Genomic DNA, 21,282 nt, shown 5'->3' with positions numbered 1-21,282 from the left:
GAATCAAAAAGGGAGAGAACGATCCTACATGGGAAGTGAGATACACAACAGACTCATAGAATGGCAGATGCCCTAAACAGCACTCTGGCCTCAGAATCAGCCCTTAAGGCATGCGGATCCAGCTGAAAAGCCCATGAGAGTATTTCAGGCATGGAAAGCCAAGACACTCTGGGGAAAAAAAAAAAAAAAAACCTAAATGAAAGATCTCCACGAGTGAGATCCCAGTGGAAAGAACGGGTCATCAAAGAAGGAGGTACCTTTTTCTGAAGGGAGGAGAGAACTTCCACTTTGACCATGGCCTTGTCTAAAAATGATCAGAGTCAGTGAACTCAGAGGGCTTCCATAGCCTTGGCAACTCATGACAAGAGCCTAGGGTGATTACTGATGCCATAAACAAGAGTGTCAATTTGTTAAGTCAACAACAGGAGTCACTGTGCACTTACTCCTCATGTAGGATCTCTGTCCTTAGTGTGCTGTACATTGAGATTTAATGCTATAACTAGTACTCAAACAGTATTTTTCACTTTATGTTTCTGTGTGGGAGCAAACTGTTGAAATCTTTGCTTAATGTATGTTAAACTGATCTTCTGTATATAAAGAGAATCGAAAATGAATCTTGATGTGAATGGAAGGGAAGAGGGAGTGGGAAAGGGGAGGGTTGTGGGTGGGAGGGACGTTATGGGGGGGAAGCCATTGTAATCCATAAGCTGTACTTTGGAAATTTATATTCATTAAATAAAAGTTTAAAAAAAAAAGAAATAGTACAAATAAATAAAAAAAAAAAAGAAAGGCATGAGGCTCATGGACATGAGATTGATTTTCCAACTTTGTAAAACTGGGAAGTGGCACATCTGGCATTCACACCCAATTCGGGTGACTCTGAAAGATCTCGTATACCTTTACCAATAGAGACTGTGAAATAAAACTGCAGCAACTTTATAGAGGGAAGTCTGGAAATGGAGAACAGGAACTTCACAGTGGAGAAATGCACTATCACTCTCTCAGCCACTGTCACCACTGATAATAGAATGTATTGATATCACATGACAGCCTCTGGTGTGATATGATGAGAAGAGCACATCACTTCTGTGGTTTTCTCATCCAAACCCACACTTCACTCTAATCATGAGGAAAATAAACCTAAATTGATTTATATGCCACAAGTATCGGACCAGGACTCTTCAAAAGTTCCAAGCTCATAAAACCAAAAGATGGAGAAACTGTCACAGTTTAGACCAGACTAATGAAAGTAAATGGAAGCTAAATGCAATCCTGGATTGGATGAGGGGACCAGGTAAAGAACACCAGTGGAAAACCTGGGGGAAACCTGAAGTTTAGTTAACAAGATCATTCCAATATTAATTTCCTAGTTTTAATACACAGGGCATGTTTACAAAAGATTTAACACTAAGGAAAACTAAGTGAAGGGAACTGGCCTGGTTTGTTATTGATGCTATAACAAAGGACCACAACTTTCTGACCTAACAGCACAAGCACATTATCATTCTACAGGGCAGATGCATCACTAGGCTAAAATCAAGATGTCCCGTCTGGAGGCTCTAGGGCAGAATCTGTTCCCCCCACCCATTTTTTAAAAGGCTTATTAATTTACTTGAAAGGCAGAGTTACAGAAAGGCAGAGGCACAAAGACACACACACACACACACAGAGAGAGAGAGAGAGAGAGAGAGAGAGAGTGTCAATCTCCCATCAGCTGGCTCACTCCCCAAATGGCCAAAACAGAAAAAACTGGGCTGATCCGAAGCCAGGAGCCAGAACTTCTTCCTGGTTTCCCACGTGGGTGCAGGAGCCCAAGGACTTGGGCCTTCTTCCACTGCTTTCCCAGGCCACAGCAGAGAGCTGGATTGGAAGTGGAGCAGCCAGGACTTGAACCGGCACCCATATGCGATGCTGGCACTGCAGGCAGTGGCTTTCCTCACTACACCACAGTGCCGGCCCCTTCCTTTCCTTTTTAGAGAACTGGTGAAATGTGCATAACATAAAATTTACCAGTGGCATTCAGCACGTGTACATTACTGTGCAATGATCACCACCCGCCATCTGTCTCCAGAACACTCTCCTGTTCCCAGAGTAAAACTCTCGGCCTATTCAGCAAGTTGTTTCCTTGCCTCTCCACCTTCCAGCTTGGCTCATATCCCTGTCCCCTCTTCAAAGACAGCAGCACAGCATCTCCAAATCCCTCCTGCACTCCCCAGCCTCCCCTTTCCCTTATCAGGACCCCTGTGCTTACTGTGGGTCATCAAGATCAACCAGAGTAGCATCCCCTTCTCTACAACCGTAAGTCAATCACAGCTACAAAGTCCCTTTTGCCTTTCAAGGTGACACAGTGACAGGTTCTAGAGGTTAGGATATGGACATATGGATATGGACATATTGGATGAGGTCCTTCTTCTTTCACAGCTAAACAGGAATTCTGTTATCTTTGCAACTTTTCCAGAAATATGAAATTATTTCAAAGTAAAATAGTAAAAAAGATAAATATGTATGTGACAACTTTAAAAACAGATTGCATTACAATCACAGATTTGTGGGATGAGTGTTGTGATAGAGGGTAGGCTGCTGCCTAGGACACACATCCTGCATCAGAGTGCCTGAGGTCAAGTCTTGCCTCTACCTCCAATCCATCTTCCTGCTCAAGAACACTCCAGAGGCAACAGATGATGATTCACATACTTGTGCCTGTAACATCCACATGGGAAACCCAGATGGAGCTCCTAGTTCACAGCCCCAGCCGGGCCTACCCCTGGCTGTTGCAGGCAGTTTGGAGAGAAAATTAGCAGATGAAATAAATCAATCAACCAAACTTTTCTCTCTCTCTCTCTCTCCAACTCTCTGTCATTCTGCCTTTCAAATAAATAAACTTAAAAAATCCCACAGATTCATAGACTCTCAAGATTAAATGGGAAATTAAAGATACTCTTTTTATTGACCAAATTTTAGACATCTTAATGAATTATAATCTGTGGAAAATTGGGTGGGGTCATCGGAAAAATGATCCCTAGATACTTCTCTGGAAAGTGCTTTGCACTGTGGTTGAGACCAAGACCAAGGACTACTCCAACACCCAGTGGTAGGTGACTGGCCTGAGCCCAGTCATCCATGGGGAGCTCTGCCCCCGTCCTAGCAGTAGAAGATCTACAGTTTCTCAGAGCCTCCCAGCATCTCCTGATACATATTCCAACACCTCCCTAAACAAACTGCATCTGACCTCTTCTGTCACCACCAAGGCAGCATAGATTAAAAGGGTTAGCAAGGGAGGTGGTCACTCTACTGAAGCCCCTCCTGCAGAGCACAGACAAAACAAATCCCAAAGGCTGTGGTGCAGGGGTATCCCGGAAGGATGCCTGGAGATCAGGAACCCAGAACTCTGCCTTGCTGATCTTCACTTTATAACCCTCCCTAGTAATATGTTTAACGAAACCCCATGACCTGTAGAATTGACCCTCTTCCAATTCATCCCATAAACAGCATGAGAAAGAGACAACTCAGGAGCAAAATTACATGTTGCTCATTACTTACATCATTTATTCATTTGTCAATAGTACAGAAAAATGATTTAGTAGTTATATTTCCATTTCCTGTAGACTCAAGAGCTACCATTTGAAGACCACCACTCCTGGAATACTTTGAAAAGGCACTTGGTGGCCTCTGGCAGCACAGGATGAATAAAACGCCAATGAAAGTGACTGATTCAGGAAATTCAATGTGCAACCTTTCTTGGCAAGGGGTGTTCTTTTTATAACCTGTACCTGGTCAGAAGTGAATTGAAAGTTTTCTTGGCAAAATACTGTGCCTGGATAAATGGCTCTGCAGTGAAGAATGAGTAAATAGAAAAAGGAAAAAACTAGGGGGCAGGGAGGGATACAGAGGCCCCTGCAGACTTTGTGAATCATTAAGAGAAAAAGAGATAAAGCAACTCTCTAAAATCATACTCTATGGGGGAAAACAGAATTAAACTATCTCTTTTATGTTATCAGTAGAATCAAAAAATACAATCTGATAAGAAAGAAATAGACTGATATCAAAGAAATTCCAAGCATCCATAAAGAGAAACATAAATTTACCTTTTTCCCAAGAGATTCATTAGTGTAATGAAACCAGAAGCAGCCTTGGAAATAAGAAATTGTTTTCAATGGCCCAAAAATTATTTTTGAATTGTCAAGAATATGGAAATGAGATAAAATTGGATTGAAACAGAAGTCAGAATAGTAAGAGTGATAATAAACTGCCCAAAACAACAGGGATAAATAAAATTTGTTCTAAGATAACCCAGGGGAAGCTCTAAGCTGAAGATTAAACAAACAAAAAAACACATAAGCCTGAGTATGCCAGGGCATCTTGATAGTAACTGATTTAAAACCTGGGTCTCACACAGCTACAGAGATAATAATTCTCTCCCAACACCCCACCAAAATGAACCACAGCTTCTAGAAGCAGAGGCCTTTGACCTCAGTCCAACACCAACGAAGTAAAGCATGTTCTAAAAATCGATGTGCAAGTGGACATGTCCCAGACAAGTGTGCTGACCTTGGAAAGAGAAGATGAACAGAACAGAGCAACTCAGAGCTCCCTAGTAGACAACTAGAAGGGCAATAGTGAAAAAAAATGCATTGGAACAGCCACATGGAAGAAACTCTGTGTCCCAAGCAAAGCTCTTTAGATTGTTTTGGTGGTGATGGGGGTCCCCAATCTGCCAGCCTGCTCCTTCCCCATAAACCAACAGTGTAGCTGACATATAATGCTTCTCCCATCTGCACCCAAGCCACCATGAGTGCCTCCTTGAGAAGCTTGTTGGAAACACAGACCCCTGTGTTTTTTATTATGTGCATATATTATGTGCATATATTATGTGCAATAATTTGGGTGTCTGGTGATACAATTTATGGAGGTAAGGAAGAAGAGGTGAATGTTAATTAGAGGGAGACGGTGGAGACTTGGGGAGATGGATGAAGGAAATCCGAAACTTCAAGATAGACCTGCTAGTGTGGGAATGAGAAATACCAAACATCAACTCTGATAACACACAATCACTTTAAACTCTTCTGTCAAACTCAAGATTTCCGGGACTGCATTGAAAACAAATACAAATATATACTGCTTTTATCAGAAACAAACAAAACCAAATGACACTGAAACCTTGCCATTAAAAAGTTACTCAAGGGTATAGTGGCTGTTCACAGATAATAGCTTAGGAGTATCCATTTTACTATCAAGATAGAATCCACAGCAAAATGCATTAAGTAGAGAAATGGTTTACTTTGCATAGCTAGAAAGTGTAGCCCATGATGAAGACCTAACAATCATGAACCACTGGAAATGAATCACACAGCATCGTAGCGTAAGGCAAAAACCATTAGGAATGCAGGAGAACACTGACAAGCAACTATTACAGTAGAAGGCTCTTAGTGCAATGAAAAGTCAGAGACAGAGTAAGTAGGCCAGAAATAAATAAATAAGGAAGTAAATAAACAAACACGCACATAAATAAGGACATGGAGGCTTTAAACAACGTAATGAATAGATGCAAGCGATGTTTATGGTGCGCACTTTGGATGTCAATCTCAACCCAACTCCTTCTTCTCGCTCCTTTCCCATTTGCTCCCCTCCCTCTTCCTCTGCCACTTCCCTCCCCCCCCCTTTTTTTTTGGAAAGTGAGTTCACTGGAGCACATACATACCTATTCAAGTTACTTCCAATCCCTTTAGGATGACAGAGGATGTAAATAAGTAATCACATAAAGGAGGGAAAACGTTCTGAGGCCGTGGAAGAAGTAGCTGTCACCCGAGGTGTGAGCTGCACACCCTAAGGTGCACGTTCACCCTTGATGGAGGCTGAGCCCCAAGCCCTGGGGCCTGGTTTCAGAACTTGTCCCTGCCCTGCTATTGCTGTTCTCAGGGCACAGGCTGCCTTGGCCACTGCTGGAGCAATGATTCCAGCATGAAGCTGGGGCATTCTCCTATTATGCAGACTGGTTTCAGTTTTTCTCAATCTAATGTATCCCCAAAATAGACCTGGGAAGTATACTGCATGAAGTTTGAAGTTTGGTGCAAAGTTTGAGGGAACATTCCACAAGATGGCCCTCCATTCTGACCCCTACTGCAAGCTCAAGTGTTCCCTCAAACCACTCAGTTTTGATAATGAATCAAAAGGACTCACAGAAAGACTCACAGTTAGGGTTTAATGCAGGGAAAGGACAGAGACTGGCTCAGCCAATGGGTGAAGCACCCAGGACACAGCTTCCTGCTGTCCGCCCCCTGTGGAGCCAGGACACTGTCACTCTCCTGGCGATCGTGTGTGACGACGCAGAGTACTGCCAACCAGGGAAGCTCACTCGAGCTCTGGTGTTCAGGGATTTCACTGGGGCTCCACCCACAGGCATGACTGACTGTCTACATGCTCGATCTCAGTCTTCAGTGCCTCTGGGGTCACCGGACACTATGTGATAGACAGCCGCCATTCACATCACTGTTCCTTCTAGCATGGCCAGTGCCCACTGAGACTGACTCACACGGCTAGCCCCATCCCCAAATTGTATTGTAGACTCTGCAGCAGGACCCAGTGCTCCTAGGTGGACAAAGACCATCCTGTCATGGGTCACACTCCAAAGACGCAGAGATAACCTCCCAGAAGCCAAGGACACAGGCCAGACTTCCTTCTGGGTAAAGTTAAATCCTTGAGCACACAAAGGTACTGGACCTTCTGCTCGGGACATGTGTATGAGAGCTGAAAGAGGTCAGGGCCACGCGACAACAAAGTGAATGTGAGCCACACGGGCTGGCATTCACCAGGCCCTTCTGTGTGTTCACCATTGCTCATCTCCACGCTGAGGTGCAGCCCCCTGTGAAGCCGGTGCAGTGGTCAGCAGCCATGTGGTCAGGGTGTGGTGCTGAAAAAGGAAAGCAGATTGGAAGTGACTAATGACGTGAGCCAGCTTCACAACTCCCCTCTGGTAACTTCGGGCAGTTGCTACTAGGATAGAAATCCATACAGGCACGTTTTGTTCAGCACTGCACCTTCACTGAGAAGGCTGCCTAGCACAAAGTAAACACTCAGGAAGTCACCACTGGATAAATGAAACCTCTAAACTAGGGCTCATTCCCTAGCATTGGAAGTGTGGAAAACGTCTCTACCTTGTAGGAAGCTGTAAAGATTAATAAGCTAATGCAGCAAGGCCACGAGCATGGAGTAAGTGCTCAGGAAACACAGCAATTACTGTTAGGACTGCTACCAAGCTCAACAGATAGCAGGATCAGACACTGGCAGAAGCCCATGTCCCAGCCCATGTTCTGCTGCTGTAACAGACCACCACAGACTGGGCAGTTTATCAACAACAGGCGCTCATATGGGTTCTGTAGGCTGGAATTCCCAGTGAAGAGCCATCTCTGGCGGGGTGTTACACAGGGTGGAGGGCCTGTGAGGAAGAGTCAGGCAAAGTCGCTCTTTTGTCAAGAATGCACTCTTTCAAGGACTGAGCCACTCCTGTGATACTGGGATCAGCCCCTTCAGGAGGACAGAGCCCTTCTGACCCAGTCACGGCTTAAAGCCCCACCACCATCACAGAGTACTGTTACCACAGCAACCAAACTCTGACCAGAGCAAATCCTTTGTGCCCCTCAGGGCCTGCACCTGAGCTTTTAGCAGAGCTGGAGCACCAGTAGCCTGATAATGCAAGGGCAAAACCCCAGTGCAACACAGACTCCATCCCTCCACAGGCTGTGCTGTGAACAGTTCCTCTTTATTTTCTATCACCTTCATTTCCTCTGACATCTATTGCTCCCCCCATTTGATTCATTCTACTCTTCTCTGAATTTTTAGGATGCTTAAGTTATTTTCAGCTTCCCATTTAAAAAAAAATGTTTTAAATTTATTTAAGAGGTAAAGTTAGAGCGGGAGAGACAGAGAAAAGATCTTCCATCTGCTGGTTCACTCCCCAAATGGCAGCAATGGCTGGAGCTGAGCTGATCGGAAGCCAGGAGCTTCTTCAGGGTCTTCCACGTGGGTGTAGGGGCTCATGCCCCTGGGCCATTTCCATTGCTTTCCCAGGCCATCAGCACAGAGTTGGACTGAAAGAGGAGTAGCCAGGACAAAAACTGGCACCCATATGGGATGCCAGCACCACAGGTGGAGGCTAAGCCTACTACGCCACAGCACCAGGTCCCTCAGTTTACTTTTATACAAAATGTAGGTTCTTGAGGCTAGAGAATGTCCTCAACATGCAGCCTTAGCAGTGTTACAGGTCTGCCATCACGTGACACGACTGTAATTACGTTCTGGCTTATAACTGTATATATTTTACCTTCCCTTTTACTCTGTAATTGACTTTCGCTTAGGATTTGAACAAAACATCCACATTGCTCAACGAGAATGCATTGGAAAGTATTGGCTTTCCAGGCAAAAAATGTCAGCCTTATGAAATCAAAAGCCTCAAAATTCAGTTTTAAAAAATAAGCTGGCTGGCGCCGTGGCTCAACAGGCTAATCCTCCACCTTGCGGCACCGGGACACTGAGTTCTAGTCCCGGTCGGGGCACCGGATTCTGTCCCGGTTGCCCCTCTTCCAGGCCAGCTCTCTGCTGTGGCCAGGGAGTGCAGTGGAGGATGGCCCAAGTACTTGGGCCCTGCAACCCATGGGAGACCAGGAGAAGCACCTGGCTCCTGCCATTGGATCAGCGTGGTGCGCTGGCCACAGCGCGCCGGCCGCGGCGGCCATTGGAGGGTGAACCAATGGCAAAGGAAGACCTTTCTCTCTGTCTCTCTCTCTCACTAACTCTGCCTGTCAAAAAAAAAAAAAAAAAAAAAAAAACTGGGCCAGAGTCACTGTGCACTTGTTCCCCATGTAGGACCTCTGTCCTTAATAAGTTGTACTATGAGAATTAATGGTAAAACTAGTAAAACTAGTCTTCAAACAGTACTTTATACTTTGTGTGTCTGTGTGGGTGCAAGCTGTTGAAATCTTTACTTGGAGTTGATCTTCTGTATATAAAGATAAATAAAAATGAATCTTAGTGAAGAATGGGATGGGAGAGGGAGTAGGAGGTGGTACACCAGTGGGAGTGGGAGGGCAGGTAAGTGGGGGAGAACCACTATAATCCAAAAAGCTGCACCTACGAAATTTATATTATTAAATAAAAGATTTATTTAAAAAATGAGCTGTGCAACATTTGAAAGAACAGGCTCTGGGTCTGTGTCCTGGAATGCCAGGGGTATGGCTGGCCAATCAAGGTGGCAGCCTCTTCTTCAGCCACACAGAAACCAGGCTCAGAGCTTCTGTCCAGAGCTTTCCTGCACTGGGTGTGACTCCCAACTCTGGTGCTCACTGTGGTGCATCTGTTAGTATTTGCAGAGAACACAACTGGCCACTAGCTATGACAGTCCACTCTCACTACAACTAAAGAGCATCCTAAACTTACAGTTTTCCTACTCTATTTTTCACTTTTAAAATACAAGAATGTGGGGCCGATGCCGTGGCACACTAGGTTAATCCTCCACCTGCGGTGCCAGCATCCCATATGGGCGCCGGGTTCTAGTCCTGGTTGCTCCTCTTCCAGTCCAGCTCTCTGCTGTGGCCCGGGAAGGCAATGGCGGATGGCCCAAGTGCTTGGGCCCCTGCACCTGCATGGGAGACCAGGAAGAAGCACCTGGCTCCTGGCATTGGATCAGCATACCACTGGCTGTAGCGGCCATTTGGGGAGTGAACCAAGGGATGGAACACCTTTCTCTCTGTGTGTCTCCTCACTGTCTATAACTCTACCTGTCAAATAAATAAATAAATAAATCTTAAAAAATATAAGAACTTCACACATGGGTACTTCAAAAGTTCATGGAAACGGAAGCTGAAGATCTATTCACTGGAGCACAGAAATGTTTTGAAATCCACACAAATGAGTATTTCGTTTCTAGGCTTAATGTGAAACAAGTGATACCTTTCTGCATGCCTCAGCCTTGGGCCACACCCACCCCTGAGCACTGACAATTAGATGAATGAGCTTGGGTAAGTCATTTAAGCCCTCAAGATCTCAGTCAGTCTGCCTATCAAATGGGTACGACACCAAACCCCGGAGTTGCTGTGCTGATAAAATCGGAGAATCCATGGAGATGCTCAGCACAGCTGCTGGCACAGCCTAAGCAAGACATTCAGCTGTCATTGTTCTTGTTACTGTAGAGGCCATGATTAGGCTCAGTGAGGTACCTAGACCCTCTTTAGTGCACTCTCAGCTACCGAGCATTTGTAACAGTCCCGAGACACAAGCAGAATGCAATAGAAAATGGAAAGCCTTAAGTGAGCCTGGAGGGAAAGGAAAGGACAGGTCTCTCATGAGCTCAGTGAGCGTGCATGCATGTGTGCTCTCTCCTCATATATGTGTGTAAATGGCGTATTCATAAAACGTAAAAATATAACTTTAAATACAACATAATTAATGAATAATTTATAATATATAAAAGGTTTCTAACATGAGTTTATATACATTTCTAAGTATGTTAGCAAAGTGCTAATGAGATATAAATGTCATATAAATAAATACAGCACTTATTTGTCTTTTCTAGCACAGCCTCCCTAAGTTCTAGTGTCCTGGAATTTAAGGTTGCCAAAATTGCTACTTTGGCATCTTATTTATAAGCTTTAGATTCACGTAATTATCTGAGGATGGAACGAGGGGTAATTCCTGTTTTCTTTAAACTGACGTTTCATGTAAACTTCTGTGAGGCTGAGAACTCACATGGATGGGGTCTGTTCACCCCACCTGGTGTCCCATCTGAAGCCATGCCCTGTCTCTGATCATCAGGTCCCAGACATCTGTGGGCAACAGGGCTGTTTCTGCAAGCAGGGACTCCCACATTCAGCTCCCATGTGGCTTTTACTTTTTAGTTTAGAGACAGAGGTGGAGAGAATTCCCACCTCTGATTCACTCCCTAAATGTTCACAATGGCTGGGGCTGGGGCAGGGCCATGCCAGGAGCAGGGACTCAATACACATTTCCTATGTGGTTGATAAAAACCTGATTCCTTGAGCCATCAGCACAGCCTCCCAAGGTCTACACTGGTGGGAAGCTGGAATCCGGAGTTGGGCCCAGGAATTGAACTCAGAAACTCTCAAGTGGGATACAGGCATCTTAAGTGTTAAGCTAAATGCCCACTCCCTTCCAGGTATATTTTGATCTCAAATGCACTTGAAAAATATCGCAGTTATCTTCCAACATAACAATCAGATTTCTTATAATTAGTAAGCCTTGCTATTGTGGTTACAGTGGTGAGGATCATTTAATGGAACACAAAATTTAGGAAAATGGGACTGGGTTTGTCAATTTGTATGATTTTCAGGAAGCTAACTTGGTTACACATACACACACCCATACATACCCCATGCATTATACTAAGAACATTAGGTGACAGTGTACAAAATTGCAGCTATGTAGGATCAGTAAGTTTAGAGACCTAACCTATAGCATGATGAAAGGGGGAGAGGGAGAGGGAGGGAGGTGGAGAGAGAGAGAGAGAGAGAGAGAGAGAGGAAGAAAACACATAAAAGAGTATTGGGTATACTTACCTACTTTAACATAGTAATTGTGCTTCTAGCACTCCATCCTCAGGAAATATTTTTAAATTCAGAGAAAGAGTTATTTGCAGAGATATTTAGTGTACTCTCACATAAAAAAGAGCACTGAAAAAAAATTGAACATTCATCAACTGCTAAGTAATTTATACTATTCCCATCTGTTAGAATATTATATAGCCATTAAAGCAGTTTGTAAAGAATCAGTACTAACACATAAAGTGAAATAAAATGTGAGTAAAAAAATCAAAATTAGGTAAAAGTAACCAGGCAGAGTGAAAGACAGAAAGAAAACAGGCTTAAATGTGTGTTATTGCTCATCTTTGGGTGGTGAGGCTACAAATAACACTTCTCCTCTCCCCTTTCTGTTTGCATTCCAAATTTTATAAAATAAAGACTTCTCTGAAACAGTAGCCTGTGCTTTAAAAAGGAAAGAGATGAAAGCCCAGGCAGTCGAGGAGAAAAGAGAAAGGGCAGAGTATGTACTTTCTCTTCTCCGTCTTGACCCTTCAAAGGTCCCTGCCAAAACTTCCCCTGGGAAGGCGAGTGTGTGTTGCTGCCCCCGAAGCCCAGTGGTCCACATCTAGCTCACTACACTCTTGCATCTGAACACTTGGGAAAGGGCTCTATTCTTTTCTAGCCCCAGCTCTCCAAACACTCAAGGAACCCTGGACTAAACAGAGTAAAAGCAATGATTCTGGCCCAATTCCACTCCATTCCTTCAGTCACCACTGTATAACCCTGATGCAAAACAGGGTGAAAATTTCTCACTCATCAGTCTTTTTCATACAAGTACTCAAACAGTCTCACAAATGGCCTAGGATTCCAAAGCAGTAACCCTGTCCAGTCCAATGGAGCATACTGTTGAAAATACCAACTGTGATTTGAGGAGGCTGAGGACAAACTCTTGGGAACACTCAAGGAACAGCACAACTCACTATCACAATTGACCCAATAGCTGTCCTCAAAGGTAACTTCAAGTTCCCTTCCTACACACCTGATACTTGTAACACATTTGCCTCTGCTCCCCAAGCAAAGGCATCCCTTGGACAGCTAACATTTCTGCAAACTGATGTCTATTTGTAGCAATTTGGTTTATTATCAGTGGTTCAGGGACAATTTAGAGCAGACTTTGGCTGCCTCTTACGATAACAATCTGCCCCCGTTGTGTTCCTTATGGAAGACACCTGCTTTGCCAGGAAGATATATTAGCTGTGGATGACTGAGTAAGAACATGATTAAGATGTCAAACTTTCCACTGGATCCCGCTGGGCCTACACATACTAAATCTCAGGATTGTCTGTTTCCTGTGTGGGCCACAGTGCCTGTCCAAAGGGGCCTAGTCCTTCTTAAATTTAGTGTTGGAAAATGTCAATAATGTCACAGGTCACTAGGAAAAAAAAAACAGGCTCTGAGCTGATGACTTCATCCTTCATCCTCTCCAGAAAAATTTTTTCCTTTTTTTTTTTTTAAGATTTATTTATTTATTTGAAAGGCAGAGTTACAGGGAGGCAGAGGCAGAGAGACAGAGAGAGAGGTCTTCCATCCGTGGGTTCACTCCCTAAATGGCTGCAATGGCCCGAGCTGCGTTGATCCAAAGCCAGGAGCTTCTTCTGGGTCTCCCACGTGGGTACAGGGGCCCAAGGACTTGCGTCATCGTCTGCTCTTTCCCAGGCCACAGCAGAGAGCTGGATCAGAAGAGGAGCAGCCGGGACTTGAACCAGCATCCATATGGGATGCCGGCACTGCAGGCGGTGGCTTTACTTGCTACACCACAGTGCAGGCCCCATCCAGAATTGTTCTAACCCAACACAGCCTGGAGTCAGGCTGTAGCTAAAACAGCTCCCAGAAGACCTCAACACAGTTAGACTGATGAGGGCTTCCTAAGGGCCCACACTTGTTTCCATTTGGGTTCATCTGGGACAGAGGCTTTTGTCTATTGACAGCCAAGATGATAAACATAGAACAACTCACTTGAAAAAAAAAACTAAAGTTAAAATAAAAAGAATTTTAAAAATGATAAAAAGAAATGTGTCACTCACTTTTGATATCTCCTCAGTAGAGGCTGGCTTTCCTGGAGGTAGAGGAGGGTATATGTGAGATATTCTGAGGCAACAGGTTTTTTCTCTCTATCCACTATGCTAGCCTTGCCCACCAAATTCTACTTTACTTGTGAGTATTTAAACTTATATAACTTCACATGGTGTTAAATACAATATCATTATAATAGCAAGTGGACACACTATTGAAAAAGGTATTTAGACTCCAAACCTGTGCTTTTTCTTTAAAGCTAAAATACAAACAGAAAGTGACAACTTAAAAATTGTATTTGCTAACTAGAATTACACAGTTCAAGCATATTCATTTTTGGTACCCACAAATTAAAAATAGAAACAAGCATGAACTTTAACTCCAAGTTCCCTTATCAAATCTCCAGGGCAGATTAAAAGTCATGTCCTCTATTTGCTTCTTCCTTTGCACCGTCAATACAATAGAGAGGATTAAAGCTGAAGGTTAGTTCATTGCAAAAATCTAACAAATGTGATAAACCTCTGATGAGATTGATCAAAAAGTCACAAACTAAATTCAGGAATAAAGTAAGGAATATCATAGTAGATAACATACACCTAAAAATATATGGCTAATAAATACATTTATGGCAAATTTAAAAATTTAGATGCAATGGACAAATTTCTAGATAATTAAATTCCAGTTCAAAAAGAAGGGAAGGTGTTTGGCATAGCTGTTAAAATGCTCACCTCCCACATCAGAGTGCCCGATGTAGCACCAGCTCTGGCTCTGGATTTCAGCCTACTGCCAATGTAGACCCAGGGGGCAAGTGATGGCTCAAGTGACATGATCCCTGAGACCCACATGGGAGACCTGGATGGGTTCCTGGGTCCTAGCTGGCCTTGTCCAGCTCTGTTTGTTGTGAACATTTGGGAAGAGAACAAGCAAATAGGAGCTCTCTGTCTCACTGGGCCTGTCAAATTTTTAAAAAATTTAAAACATTTTTCAAAAAATAGGAAATATGCGGCCAGCACTGTGGCACAGTGGGTCAAACTGCTGCCTGTGGTGCCGACATCACATATGGGCTCCAGTCTGAGGCCCGGCTTCCCCGCCTCTGATCCAGCTCCCTGCTAATGCTCCTGGGAAAGTCCTTGAGCCTGTGTACCCACATAAGAGACCCGGATGAAGCCCTGGCTCCTGCCTGGCCCAGACCAAGCTGTTGTGGCTATTTGGGGAGTGAACCAGCAGACAGACGACCCCTCTCTCTTGCTCCTCCTCTCTGCAATTGCCTTTCAAATAAAATAGATAAATATTAAAAAAAAAAAAAAAAAAAAAAAAAAAAAAAAACAGAAAATAGGAATAGTCCAATGATCATTGCAGAAATCTAATCAACCATAGAAAACTTTCCCACAAAGAAAATTCAGCCCTAAAGGACTTAAAAGTCCTACCAAACATTCAAGAAAGGGACACAAAACGACTATAAGACAAGAAAAGAATTATTCACCAAGTTATTTTATGAATTTTAAGAAATACATTATAGACAAAATTTTAAAAGTTTTGTCCTGGAGATCAGGAGGTAAAAAATGATGCTAGCTCTCCCTACTTTTTTTCAACAATGTATGGAAGGCCCAAATGGTGAAAAAAGACAAAGACATCAAAAATGAAGAAAAGACAAAACAAAAATGTCATAATTCAGATTATAATGGTAGACATTCCCAAACAATTAAGATATAAATTAAAATTAGTCTAGTAAAACTACTGGAAGTAAGACCAAAGGCTTCTTGCATTCCTAGGATGCCAGTAAGAGAAAAAATGACTAGAAAATTCAGATGAAAATACACAGAGCTAAGAACATATGAGGGTATCTCAAAAAGTACATGGAAATGGAACTAAAATAAAAATTCATGTTGGTGCCCAAAATTTTTAAAATTCATGCATGTAAGGGCTCTTCAAAAAGTAACAGCAGTACATATTATGAAGAAATACATACATGGATTATACTTTTTTGAACTAACATAAAGCTTTATCTTTTAATTCCATTTTTCCAAACTACCCTCATATAAGACCTACTTAAAGAACAAGAAAGGATGACCTGGGTAATAAAAGAGTATCTTTATGATCTCTGGATAGGAAAGTTCCTTAAGTACAACATAAAAGCACAAAAACGCCCTTCAACTTTAATAACTTAACTACGTTAAAATGAAGAAAACTAGCCGGCGCCGCGGCTCACTAGGCTAATCCTCCGCCTAGCGGCGCCGGCACACCGGGTTCTAGTCCCGGTCGGGGCGCCAGATTCTGTCCCGGTTGCCCCTCTTCCAGGCCAGCTCTCTGCTGTGGCCAGGGAGTGCAGTGGAGGATGGCCCAGGTGCTTGGGCCCTGCACCCCATGGGAGACCAGGAGAAGCACCTGGCTCCTGCCATCGGATCAGCGCGGTGCGCCGGCTGCAGCGCACTGTCCGCGGCGGCCATTGGAGGGTGAACCAACGGCAAAGGAAGACCTTTCTCTCTGTCTCTCTCTCTCACTGTCCACTCTGCCTGTCAAAAAAAAAAAAATGAAGAAAACTATATCCAAACATCATAAAGAAAAAACACAGTGCTAGAGCTGGAAACGATATTTTTGTTTTATACAACTGAAATGGTCTAGTCTCCATAAATGGAACTTCTAAAACCTAGTAAGACAGACTACTCAGTTAAAAACAAAAAAGCACACTAAAGTTTGAAATCAGATGCTCAGAAAAGATATTCAAATTGCAATAACTATAGGAAAAGGTTCTCAACTCCATTCATAGTGAAGGAAATGCAAATCAAAGCCATCTGATAAGCAGAAATTAAGTCTGACAAAAGTTAGAGTGAATGGGACTCCAGAACCATGGAACTCTAATGCTATATACCTTTACCATGGTTATTTCACTGTGAGTATTTACCCATTCTTTCTAATAAGGCAAAAAGATTTCTAGTTATGGAAAAAAATCCCACCCACAAGTCACACTTTTTGTTTTAGCTCTTATGTTCCTAACACTTCTAGTAAAATCGTAAATGATAAAAAGCATTTTATAAAACAGTGTGTTTTACTATTTGGATAGCCGTCACATTGTTTTATCAAATCAGTATTTGTCTATCCATAATTTTCACTAAATCATAGTTCTAGTCCTTAAAGTCAGGGTGCCCCACTTTGAGAATCATTTGGGGAACTTCTTTTTTATAGCAAACATTTTTAGTTCAGTACTTTTAAGTATACTGTGTTACCCTCCTATTGGGCATGCATACTTTTTTATACTTCCAACACTCAAATGCATTGCAAGGTTCCCTGCTCAGCAGTTTATTTAGGTTGCTTTCTCTTTTTCTTGGTCATGAAATGTCAAGTTGTTTAGAATTCAGAATTAGACTCACACTTGTCTGTATAGAAAGTTCTGAAATTTGTTTTCTAAAATACAAGTTTCATTCAGTAGCTCACATTCTCTTTCCTTATTTCAGGTATCAGCAAAACTTTTCCATTAGGGTCAGACAGTGATTAGTATAAAAAGTCATAACTATTTAACAATGCTGTTGAGCACAAAAAGCCATAGATGACTAATGGCAGTAAGGAACTGTAGTGTTTAAAAAAAAATTTACAAACACAGGTGGCTAGCAGAATGTGGTTTACCTACTTTGCTTTATATTTTTAACCATAAGCAGATGCTTACTCCCAGATGTGTCACCTTGTATCACTAATCCATTTAACCAGAACTTGACAAAGATCTAAGTTTCTCGTATGTAAAAGAGGACACTCAAGGTCAATGCTCAAACCTAAGAAATAATTATAAAGAAATAGTATGCATAAAATGCATACATCACGATCACTACTTAAGTATTATTTATAATAAAGAACTGGAAACAATTTTACAGGAATTTTCATTTTTAAAAAGTAAACTAGTGATAATTCTGCAAATAAACTCGATTCAGAAAAGGCAGATGGGGTATTTTCCTAAGTGTAAGAAGGTAACTGAAACAATGCCCAGGACTTTGTATCATGGGGAAAACATCTCAAAGAAGTAATAATGGAAATAGCAAGATCTAATAGTCCATGGGACTTTTTGCATTTGAAATTCTATTAAGTTTGTTGAAGAAAATTACTATGAAGGAAAACTGAAGTTAGTCTTAGAAGTCCAGCAGATAGCTGTTAGGTTGTCATCCATTTATAGTACATCAACACTGATCTTCAACAGTAATTATGGCTATTAAAATGCTCTTATGTAGGGGTCAGTGCTGTGGTATAGCAGGTTACACCATGGCCTGCAGTGCCAACATCCCATGTGAGCACTGTTTTTAGTCCCAGCTGCTCCACTTCTGATCCAGCTCCCTGCAATGCACCCGGGAAAGCTGCGGAAGATGTCCAGGGGGCCCTGGGCCTGTGCACCTATGTGGGAGATCTGGAGGAGACTCCCGGCTCCCAGCTCCCGCCTTCAGCCTGGCACAGCCCTGAACGCTGCAGCCATTGGGGAGTGAACCAGCGGATGCAGGAACTCTGTCTTTTCTTCTCTCTCTTTGCAAACTATCTTTCAAATAATAATTTTAAAAATGCTCTTATGTAATGTTTCATTTGCTCTATAAGAATTTTATAAGTAATGATTTCTCCAATAAAATACTCAGCCATTTCCAAGATTGTTTCAAATAACTCCAAACTTGAAAAGAGATGAAGAATTAAGCCATTCTCACTTTAAAAAATTCTCAAGAATGTATAAAAATATTCCCCTACAGAGGCCGGTGCTGTGGTGTAGCGGGTAAAGCCACTGCCTGCTATATGGGTGCTGGTTTGAGTCCCGGCTGCTCCACTTCTGATCCAGCTCTTTGCTATGGCTTGGGAAAGCAGCGGAAGATGGCCCAAGTCCCTGGGCCATTGCACCCACCTGGGAGACCTGGAAGAAGCTCCTGGCTTCAGCCACCTGGCCATCTGGGGAGTGAACCAGCGGACAGAAGACCCTCCCCACCGCCCACCGCCTGTCTGCAACTCTACCTTTCAAATACATACATAAATAAATAAATAAATAAATAAATCTTTAAAAAATACTCTCTCCTAAAATATGAAATTTCCACCTTTCATAAGAGCTATCTTTTTTTTTTTAACAAAGGGATATGTGCTCAACACCTAAAACTCATCTTCCCTGATTAATTCATTAATTAAATGGCATCAGTGAGGATAGTCTTACCCCAAGAAAACTTTCACACAAAGTTCTTTTTGGTCCTTGAGATTGTCTTCAATGTTGTAATTTCCAAATCAAACCAAAAACCTCTTTTTCCTAGATTTTCTACATTATAATTAACCATTACCACATCACCAACATTTAGTTCATTCCATTTTAAAATGGTTCTAGCTCGTGGTCGAAGATCCTTTACATCCATTTCTAGAGTACCACTTTCTGGATATTCATCATACTGGATATGATAAATAACGTCTTCATCAGCAGCAACAGAGTAGACATACAGGTACACTGTCCAATTTGTTTATGTTCTCTTTGGAATTATGATTTCTATTTCCATTAGTCCTTGTATAAGAACTGCCATTCTTCAGTGGAGTTTTGCCACGTGAATGTCCATCAGAAGCTCTAGTAACACTGTATATGTGCTTCAAACCAAGCACCAAGGCCGACATCTCTGGCATCCACCAATTCATTTACCTTATATAGTCCAACGCCAGGATCAATAAGATAGACACCAGTTGATGTGGATGGTTGACTGGAAGATCCCACTCTTGAAGTTTTCTTGACTTTAGATGGACTATTAGAACATGGGTTAACCTGTGTATCAGTCTGTTTAGATGTGCTAGGAAGATCAGAGTCTGGGCAAACTAGTAGCTGAATAATATTCAGTCCAGCATCATAGTCAAATAAAGTATATCCATTCTCCAACTGCTTGCGCTGGTAGAAAAGGTGCTGGCACTCAGACCGCACATCGAATAGCGCCCAAACCCGCTGGCGCAGCTCCTCGATCGTAGCTTCATGAGAAACGTCCTCGATGGTGCGTGTCTGGGAGCCGTCCACGGTGCGAACCTGGATCCACATCTTGGCACGGGAGAGAGGGGTGGGGGGGGCCCCTTTGTCACCCCCTCTGCTCGGGACGCTGCGCCCCGCCTGGCCCAAGGGCGCGCAAGGGAGAGCAAGAGCGACTACAGCCGGGCCTGACAGGTAGCGGCGACTCCCAGACCAAGCACCCACCCTGCAGAGCTGAGGAGGGAAAACCCGCACCAGCGCGAGGCCCTACCGCAGCCTCTGCCTTACAAATAGGAAGAAGCCATTGGCAGAATGTTGATATCATGTTGTTCCTTGCTGGAATATTTGGTGGTTATACATTCAGTTTGCTGAGGAACATCTATGCTGTTTTTGTTTTTCTGAGATTTAATTATTTAATTGAAAGAGTCAGAGAGGGAGAGACAGAGAGAGAAAAAGATCTTCCATCCACTGGTCCACTCCCCAGGTATCTGCGACAGCCAGGGCAGAGCCAGGCCAATGCAACGAGCTTCTGGGCCCCCCACACGGGTGACAGGCCCAAGTACTCAGGCCATGTTCTGCTGCCATTACCAGGACTAGATCAGCAGTGGGACAGCTGGGACACGAACCAGCACCCGTATAGGAGGCTGGCATCTCAGGCAGTGGCTCTACCTGCTATATCACAATGCCAACCCCACATCTCTACTGTTTTCCACAGGAAATTTTATAGCTGTAAATGTTTATACTAAAGCATAAAGATATCATATCAAAAAAACTAAACTTTCACCTTAAAAAACTAAAGAGCAAATTAAATCTAAAGCAAACAGGAGGAAAAAATAAAGATTAAAATTGAAATAAACAGAATAGAAAAAATTCAGATATCCAAGGAAACCAAAAGATTATTTAAAAAAATCAGTGAAACATATAAACATAATTAGAAAAAGAAAATGGAAAAAATCTTAAATTAGTAAAGATCAGAAACGAAAGGGACATTGCCACCCTTAAAAATAGAAAAAGAAATAGAAGAGGATACCAAAAAATGGAAAAATCTTCCATGCTCATGGATTGGAAGAATCAATATCATCAAAATGTCCATTCTCCCAAAAGCAATTTATAGATTCAATGCAATACCAATCAAGATACCGAAGACCTTCTTCTCAGATCTAGAAAAAATGATGCTGAAATTTATATGGAGACACAGGAGACCTCGAATAGCTAAAGCAATCTTGTACAACAAAAATGAAACTGGAGGCATCACAATACCAGATTTCAGGACATACTACAGGGCAGTTGTAATCAAAACAGCATGGTACCGGTACAGAAACAGATGGATAGACTAATGGAACAGAATTGAAACACCAGAAATCAATCCAAACATCTACAGCCAACTCATATTTGATCAAGGGTCCAAAACCAATCCCTGGAGTAAGGACAGTCTATTCAATAAATGGTGCTGGAAAACTGGATTTCCACATGCAGAATGATGAAGCAAGACCCCTACCTTACACCTTACACAAAAATCCACTCAACATGGATTAAGACTTAAATCTATGACCTGACACCATCAAATTATTAGAGAGCATTGGAAAAACATTGCAAGATATAGGTACCGGCAATGACTTCTTGGAAAACACCCCAGAAGCACAGGCAGTCAAAGCCAAAATTAACATTTGGGATTGCATCAAATTGAGAAGTTTCTGTACTGCAAAAGAAACAGTCAGAAAAGTGAAGAGACAACCG

At 42.7% G+C, this 21,282-nt stretch overlaps 1 long non-coding RNA gene across 7 annotated transcripts in view; it reads right to left on the bottom strand.

Annotated features, from left to right (window-relative positions):
• Nucleotides 1-21,282, bottom strand: part of LOC127486125 (uncharacterized) — a 149,134-nt gene that overhangs the window by 100,701 nt on the left and 27,151 nt on the right. The window contains exon 4 of one of the 7 annotated variants that reach the window (XR_016221059.1): nt 6,807-6,907. The exons of 5 other annotated variants lie outside the window; for them this stretch is intronic. This is a non-coding gene — a long non-coding RNA (uncharacterized LOC127486125). Of the gene's footprint in view, nt 1-6,806; nt 6,908-13,625; nt 13,645-21,282 lie in introns of those variants that run through there. One more of the 7 variants, XR_016221060.1, reaches the window with a different exon arrangement.

This window comes from Oryctolagus cuniculus, chromosome 15, assembly GCF_051225735.1.
Source record: "Oryctolagus cuniculus isolate XC-2025 breed Fujian yellow rabbit chromosome 15, ASM5122573v1, whole genome shotgun sequence".
In the NCBI taxonomy this organism is placed as follows: domain Eukaryota; kingdom Metazoa; phylum Chordata; class Mammalia; order Lagomorpha; family Leporidae; genus Oryctolagus; species Oryctolagus cuniculus.
Note: the sequence above shows the minus strand (reverse complement) of the source record. Positions and strands in the feature narration are given on the sequence as shown.